Below are 8637 nucleotides of genomic sequence, written 5' to 3' on the forward strand. Positions count from 1 at the left end.
TGACCCATGAATAATGTGGGGGTTAGGGACTCTGATTCCAGTGCAGCTGAAAATCTAAGTATAATTTTTTATTTTCCCAACTTAGCTACTGATAGCCCACTATTGACTGGAAGCCTTCCTGATAACATAAACAGTCGATTAACACCTATTTTGTTTGTGCTGCATTATTATATACTGTGTTCTTACAATAAAGTAAGCTAGAGAAATGCAGCTGTTAGAAGGAAAATCAGCAGGAAAAATATATTGACTTTTCATAAAGCGAAAATGGATCCTCAGAAAGGTCTTCATCTTTATCATCTTCAGGTTGATTAGGCTGAGAAGGAAGAAGAGAGGTTGGTCTTGCTGTCTCTGGGTTGCAGAGGCAGAAGAAAATCTGCATATAAATGAACCCCTGCAGTTCAAACCCTTGCTGTTCAAGGATGAACTGTATTACCTATTAATTTGTGTCACTAAGAAAGTAACTATCTTTAGAACCAGGAACTCAACAATCCCTTTCTCGTAGAATAAATAAATGGCCATAAGAACTGTAAAACTGAACCACTGTGCACGCATACAAATTGGGGATTATTTTTTGAAGGTATCTACTGAGTGTAGAAGACAGAAAAGCAATTCCTTTTGAGAAGAACAAGTTATGTTACATATTCTTACATAAGCAAAATGATTTTATCTGTCATAGTTTACACACACACGCACATACACATGTGCGTCCAGGTGTGCGCATACACACACACACACACACATACACTCACTAAGCTAAAAGTCCTGCTGATTCTTAATGACTAAATCCACCGTCTGCAGGGAGCAGTAGATAACACATCCTACAGTTTGAATGCAATCCTTTTGGCTTTTTGACTTGTTCTGTGATGAACTGCCTTTAATGGGTGAACTGTGTTTTTAGTTTTATAAGAAATAAAAAGATTAGAAGCAAGTAAAAGGAACTCTAGGATCAGTAGTAAACTATTATACCATATTCAATGGTTATGTTTTCCTCCAGTTATACAAGTGACTTGAATGATGCACAACTAATTAATTAACTATTATTATAAGAGATGGGTTCTCTCTATGTTGCCCAGGCTAGAATACAGTGTCTATTCCATGGTACAATCATAGGTCACTGTAGCCTTGAACATCTGGGCTCAAGCAGCCCTCCTACCTCATCCTCCTGAATAGCTGGGACTATAGCCATGTGTAGTTACATCTAGTCAGATACACAACTATTATTCATTTATTTATTTATTTATTTATTTATCTTTGAGACAGATCTCCCTCCCTCTGTTGCCAGTACTGGAGTGCAGTGGTGTGATCTATCTTGGCTCCTTGCAACTTCTGCTTTCTGGCCTTAAATGATCCTTTCACCTCAGCCTCCCAGGTAGCTGGGACTACAGGCGTGCACCACCATACTTGGCTAATTTTCCTTTTAAGGTTTTTTTTTTTCTCTCTCTCTCTCTCACTATATTGCCCAGGCTGGTCTGGAAGTCTGGAACTTCTGGGCTCAAGTGATTCCTGCCTCGGCCTCCCAAAGTGCTAGGATTTTACAGATAGGAGCCACCACACCTGGCCTGCACAATTATTATAAAAAGAAATTAAGCCCAGTTAAATTGCAGAAAATTGACCACCTTTTCATTTTTTTTCTAGAAACATTCATATTGTAAACATATGGTCAATCATCAAGATTCTTTTTTTTTTATTCTGGTAAAACTAGGATTGCTGCTTCTTTCACATTGTTTTCTAACACATTATTTCTTTTATGACTTTAATCAATCGGATATAGAAATACAGGAATCTCCAAGTCAAATATCAAGGAAAGAAAAGAAAACAAAAACAGATTAGGGAAAGTTATTCTGTGAAATAGCTCTGATTATAGTCACGTACATATACCATGTCAAGTTAATAAAAACCTTATATAATGCATTTGTGACAGGAGTTCCCAAGACCACCCCCAGGTTTGGTGATTCACTAGAAAGACTCACAGGATTCAGCAAATAGTCATATTCAGATCCTTAATTGATTACAATGAAAGTATACAAGCAAAATGAGAGGAAAAAGGTACATGTGGTCAAGTCTGGAGGAAACCAAGGCACAAGCTTCCAGGAGTTCTCTCCTGTGGAGTTCCCAGGATCTGCTTAATTCTCCCAGCCTCACATTTTGATAACCCATGTGCAGTGATGTCTGCCAGTACCAGAGTCTCATTAGAGACTCAGCACCCAAGGTTTTTTATGGAGGTTACTCTCTCTCTCACATGTACCCACATTCCAGACTCCCAGAAGGAAAGCAATTGTTCAGATTAACCACATTGTTTCTATAACACTTTAGACACAATGAGCCAGTCTTAGGGCACGGTGGGAACCCTCCCAATTCCAATTGCCTAAACACCAGCCAAGGGCCAGCCTTGCATGCAGGCCTTTCTAAGGACAGCAGTCTCTTGCTTGCTATATGAAATCTTTTCTGCACAACAGTTTTAGCCCCAACTTAATTTTTGGTGCTGTGTTAAAATTTCATTTTACCAGCAAATACTGTTATAGGATAAGGTAACTTGGCACTAGTTTCTGTTGTATGATCCATACTGTGTTGCAGTGCTGGTTACTTCTGGTGACTCACAGGTATTTGAATGAAAGTTACCATAGCAATATTAGGCAATTATAATCTATCCTTCTTATCTCTTTAACCTTTCAGTAAAAGTGTTAAATTGAATAAGCATAATAATTTCTGAGTTAAAATGAGAATAAAAATGGTCTTTTATTTTGATTATGCAAATAATTTAGTTTTCATATCGTGCTAAATCCCTGTTTAGAATTATGAAATAAGGTAAGATATTCAGTCATTTTATCAATATTTTCTTGCCTAAGCTTGCAATTAAATTTGTTTTGTGTATTTTCTATGCTGCGATTTGAGAAACCATGCTCACATGCTGTTACTTTGGTCTTTAATGATCTCCAATTTTTAGGGTCACCGTGTCCTGCTTAAATATATCATAATAGGCCGGGCGCGGTGGCTCAAGCCTGTAATCCCAGCACTTTGGGAGGCCGAGACGGGCGGATCACGAGGTCAGGAGATCGAGACCATCCTGGCTAACATGGTGAAACCCCGTCTCTACTAAAAAATACAAAAAAAACTAGCCGGGCGACATGGCGGGCGCCTGTAGTCCCAGCTGCTTGGGAGGCTGAGGCAGGAGAATGGCGTAAACCCAGGAGGCGGAGCTTGCAGTGAGCTGAGACCCGGCCACTGCACTCCAGCCTGGGCGGCAGAGCGAGACTCCGTCTCAAAAAAAAAAAAAAAAAAAAAATATATATATATATATATATATCATAATAACAGATTCAGTGAATATCTTTTTTTTATTTTAATTTTTATTCTGGAAATCCTGGGATGCATAGACAGTGAATATGTTTTTAAATCATTAGCTTTCTTATAGCAGTTTTAGGTTCACAGCAAAATTGAGAGGAATAGAGATTTCTCCTATGTTCCATGCCTCCCACACATGCACTGCCTCCAAGCAGTTTCCACCAGAGTGGTACATTTGTGATGAACCTACATTGACACATTATAATCACTCACAGTTTGTAGTTGACATCAGGCTTCATTCTTAATACTGTACATTCTGTGAATTTGGACAAATGTGTGATGACATGTATTTATGTATTATAGACAGAACAGTTTCACTGCCCTAAAAATGCTGTGTTCTATGCCTGTTCATCTCTCCCTTTCTCCCTAGCAACTGCTGGGAACCACTGATCTTTTGTCTGTCTTCCTAGTTTTACTTTTTTCAGGAGAGTCATATAGTTGAAATAATAGTCAATATCTTTTTGAATAGTTAAAAAATGGTAATTGAATGTAGTCATTTAAGATGTTCTTTATCCTTGCTTTTGTTTTTCTTTTGCTTCTTTATCATTGTAAGGTCTGATGACATATGCTTTACATACTTAGGAAACATGATTTGTATAGACCTTTGCCAGATAATGGAAAGGGTTGAGGAAAATGACACCATGCAGTACCACACAGCACAAACTGGAGCATCTTGCTGTATGAGGTGGCTCCAGATAGACTCTGTAGCAATGGAAGGGGAGAAGCTCAAGAGGTTGTACTTTAAAAAACTAGAATCACAAAGTCTTTCATACTTAACCTTTGGTTGGAAATAAGACCAGGCAATGAATGCTGTAGGTAAATACATATGTTCCTCACTGATTCTCTTCCTTTGAGGGATGAGTTTGAAAACAGTCTGTGTTATGATGTCATGACTCACCTGCACCTAGATGCTCTGTCATGAGGGATGGCAGTTTTGCTTTACGTGAGGTGAAAAAGAATTTTTTTCTCCTACTAGGGAAAGGGGCAAGCATTGGCACATTCTGGCAGCAAGAGGGCATTGATTTCTTTCTATATATTTTTCACATCATACAGTACTGCCTGGCAGCCTGGGACACCTCCCCAGTGTTTCTTAAGCTTCTCTCTGAATGTGAGGTGTGGTTCAGAGCAGATAAGCTCTTAAAGGAGTGATCTTTCCGCTGGTTCTTTCTGTGGGAGGTAAAATGGCAGGTGAATTTGGGCCTTGTTGTACGTAGGCAGAGTATATAACTGCAACTAAGGAAACCACCCAGTACCTTCCCCAGAAGAGTGTTAGCCAGAGTAGCACATTGATCTCCCTTGAGTTCTCCACTGGCAGCTGGAAAGTTTTTGCAAGGATCCCTGTTGCTTCTCTGATTCCTATGTTTTGCTGGCTTCTGGTGATAGGGTGTTTTATCCTAAACTCAGCAGTTTTAACTGAAGAGCTAGAGAGGCTGTGTTGTGTTACAACCAAATAAGTGCAGTAGTTCCCCGTTAACTATGGGAGGTAACATTCCAAGACCCCCACCAATGAATGCCTGAAACCGCAAATAGTACTGAAGCACACACTGGTTTTTCCTACACATACATAACTGTGATAACATTTAATGTATAAAATTAGGCACAGTAAGAAATGAACAATAACTAAAAAAAAAAAAGAACAATAACTACAAATAGAAAATTATAATAATATACTGTAATACAAGTTATTGTGGTCTCTTGAAATATATTGTACCGTTCTCACCCTTTTTCTTGTGATGATGTGAAGTGATACAATGCCTATATAATGAGATGAAATGAGGTGAATGACAGAGGCATTGTCATGCAGTGTTCGGCCACTATTCAGCCCCTGAGTCTAAGTCAAAAAAAAAGATCATGAGGTTTGAGTGATCCTAGATCGTCAGGCCTTAATGGTGTTGGTGGCTGGGTACAGGAGGAGACGATGTTGATGACTAATGGGTGGACAGCATGTGCAGTGTGGATGCACTGCAGGACGATTCACATCCTGGGCTGGATAGAGGGGGCTGAAGATTTCATTGTGCCTCAGAATGGCACACTAAAACTTATAACCTCTTAATTTCTGGAGTTTTCCATGTATATTTTTGGAATACAGTTGACTGTTGGTAACTGTAACCACAGAAATCCAAACTGCAAATGTAAAATCTCTGGATGTTAACTCATTTCTTGGTGTACAATTCTTAAAATCCTTAGGATTTCCAAAGTGACATCTTTTTGTATGCTAATAATCGATGGCTGGAAGCCCCTAGGTAGCTTCAGGATGGGAACTGGTCACCATCCTGAAGACATGATTGATTAGAGGGTTGAGATCTTCTGTCTCACTCTGGAGACTCCAGGGAGGAGAGAAGAGCTGAAGGTTGTCAGTCACCAGTGGCCAGTGATTAATCAGTGATGCCAGTGTAATGAAGTTTTCATCAAGACCCACAGTGACTGGGCTTGGAGTAACTGGCTGAATGCACGGGAGGTTTCTACAGGGTGGTGTGTCCTGGGAGGGCATGGAATCTCCGTGCCACTTCCCCCATTCTTTGCACTATGCATCTCTTCTTCTGTATCTTTTGTAATGTCATTCATGGCAAACTGGTAAATGTGTTTCTCTGAGTACTTTGAGCCACTCCAGCAATTCAGTTTAACCCGAACAGGGAGTCCTGGGAACCCCAATTTGAAGCCAGTTGGTCAGAAGGTCTGGAGTTTCAGACCTAAGACTGATGTAGGGAGGCAGTCTCATGGGACTGAACCCTTTACCTGTGGACTCTGATGCCATCTCCAGACAGTGTGTGAGAATTGAATGAGAGGACGCCCAGTTTGTGTCATCTGCAGAAATGATTGCCTGCTTGTTGGTGGGAAAAACCCTGCACTCGTTTGGTCACAGGAGCCTTCTTTGTTGCTGATTGTTGCTGTGAGGTGAGAGCAGAGAAGAACAGGTCAAATACATACAGTGGATAAGGGGTACTACTGTACCCTCTGTTTGAACTGCCCGTCATATTTTGGTCCAGAAATCATGCTCTTTGACACTGTTCTGCTAACAATACCGTTTTTAGTCAATCTCATAGGGTTTGGCTAGGATGACTTGTATACTGCGGTTTATTTGTAGATGCCAAATTTTATAAAGTTATTCTTATTTGCATTTAATAAATACAGAGTAAGGGAAGTAAGAGTTCTTACTGCATTCATTATCTACTAATAGGTATAATTAATATTAATTCTAATAAGGTCCCAGTTATACTCCCAAAGGAATGCTTTAACAAAGCATCAGTCCTGTTTTTTTTTTTTTTTTTTAAAAAGAAAGAAAAAGAAAGAAAAAAACATGGTCTAAAGTCTGCACACAAGTATGCGTAATTGTTTTTTTGTGAAGGTGGAGTCTTACTGTTTCCCAAGCTGGCCTCAAACTTCTGTGTTCGTCAAGTGATCTTCCTGCCTCAGCCTCCCAGGTAGTTGGGAATACAGGCATGCATCACTGTGCCTTCTTATGCTTTTAATATTCCATACTATTATTATTGATTGAAAATGCATTTTACCTTTTTCTTTAATAGATTCTGGGAGTTCTGATGAATCTGTAGTCAGATGGGATTTTACAGATTTAAAAAATTATGTTAACTAAGGAAACATAGATGGAAGAGATTAATATCTGTTGAGTGTTGTATTCTGGGCTAACCCCCTATTATGTGCTATACATGTATCACCCCATAAAGCCATCGCAACATCTGTGTTCTTATAACCTGCTGTTTATTACATAGGTAACTGTGGTTTAGAGGTTGATTAATTGGCTCATCCCATAGTTAACAAAGTAGCTGACCCACAGTTAAACCATCAGCCCGCCTGGCTTCCAGATCCCTTCTCTTGCTCCTCAGCATAGATTGATAGAGATCTGTGCAGCTCTGGGATCAAGGTATGTGTCAGAATCAGATTAACTTAGTCAAATCTAGTTACATGTTAACTCTCATTTAAGGTTATTGTTAGAAATGTGGATAGTCCAAGAGTTTCTCCTAATAAATTTGACAATTTCCATGGTTGCCAATATCTTATTTTTACCATTACAGGTTTTAGGGCAAAGTAAAGGTTTGGCCATAGGATTATAAGTTTTACAAAAGCAAGATTAGGCAAGTCTTGGAAATTATTTGACTTCCCAGTTTGATTTTCCCTTTAGGCTAGTATTTACTTCCATACTTATTTTTAGACTTTTTTCTGTTTCCATGACATTTCTATAATCCTGTCTTGATGTTTTAAAACTTTTTCCTCTGCTTTTCTTGGTGTTTCTTTTGCTATATTATTTTTTCAAAATCTGCTGGCTATGTATTCCCAATATTCCTATAGACAGAATCCAAAGCATATAGAATTACAGAATTTTAAGGAATCATAGGACCAATTAAAATAGCCACTAGTATTTCATACTGTGTTAAGCATTCTGGTCAAGTGTTTCTCTAGATAGAGAACATGAGACTCAGAGAGATTAGGATAGTTTTTTGTTTGTTTGTTTTTTACATAGGAAGTGGCAGAAATGAGATTTCAACTCATTTTAAAGCTAAGTACTTGTCCTTTTTTATCCTATTGGCATGTTTTTCTGTTTGTTTTTTCTTTTGTTTTTTGAGACAGTCTCGCTCTGTCTCCCAGGCTGGAGTGCAGTGGTGCGATCTGGGCTCAATGCAACCTGTGCCGCCTGAGTTCAAGCAAATCTCCTGCCTCAGCCTCCCGAGTAGCTGGGACTACAGGCACTTGCCACTACACCCGGGTCATATTTGTATTTTAAGTAGAGATGGGGTTTCAGCATCTTGGCCATGCTGATCTTGAACTCCTGACCTCAGTCCACTCGTTTCCCCCACCCAAAGTGCTAGGATTACAGGCATGAGCCACGTCGCCTGGCCTGGCATGTGTTTTAATAATGCAAAGTGGGGCGGGGCACAGTGGCTCACAACTGGAGGTCCTCATTTGCATGAGCTCAGTTTTTCCTAGCAATCAATAGTAAAGCGAGCCCAGCTGTTCACCCTTCTCCTTAATGGCATCAAGCCCAGGGTTTGAGAGCCATTTTCATTGACCCCAGATGACCTGTTCATAGCTGTCTTCATTGTGCCCTGTCTTCTTCCAGGCCTGTTCTCAGTGGTCCTCATCTAAACCAGCCAAGGTGTTCTCTGTCATCCACATGACAGCCAGCACAGATGTCCATAGCCGTCCTCATCGAGGCCAGCCAATTTGTTCACACCCATGCTTATTGGAGCCAGCCACCCTCATAGAGGCCATCCGTGGTATTGACAGTCATACTCACTAAAGCCAGCCCATGTGTCCATACCTGTCCTCAGTGGGCCTAGC

The sequence above is a fragment of the Trachypithecus francoisi genome, unplaced genomic scaffold, assembly GCF_009764315.1.
Source record: "Trachypithecus francoisi isolate TF-2019V2 unplaced genomic scaffold, Tfra_2.0 Lachesis_group2, whole genome shotgun sequence".
Taxonomy (NCBI): Eukaryota; Metazoa; Chordata; class Mammalia; order Primates; family Cercopithecidae; genus Trachypithecus; species Trachypithecus francoisi.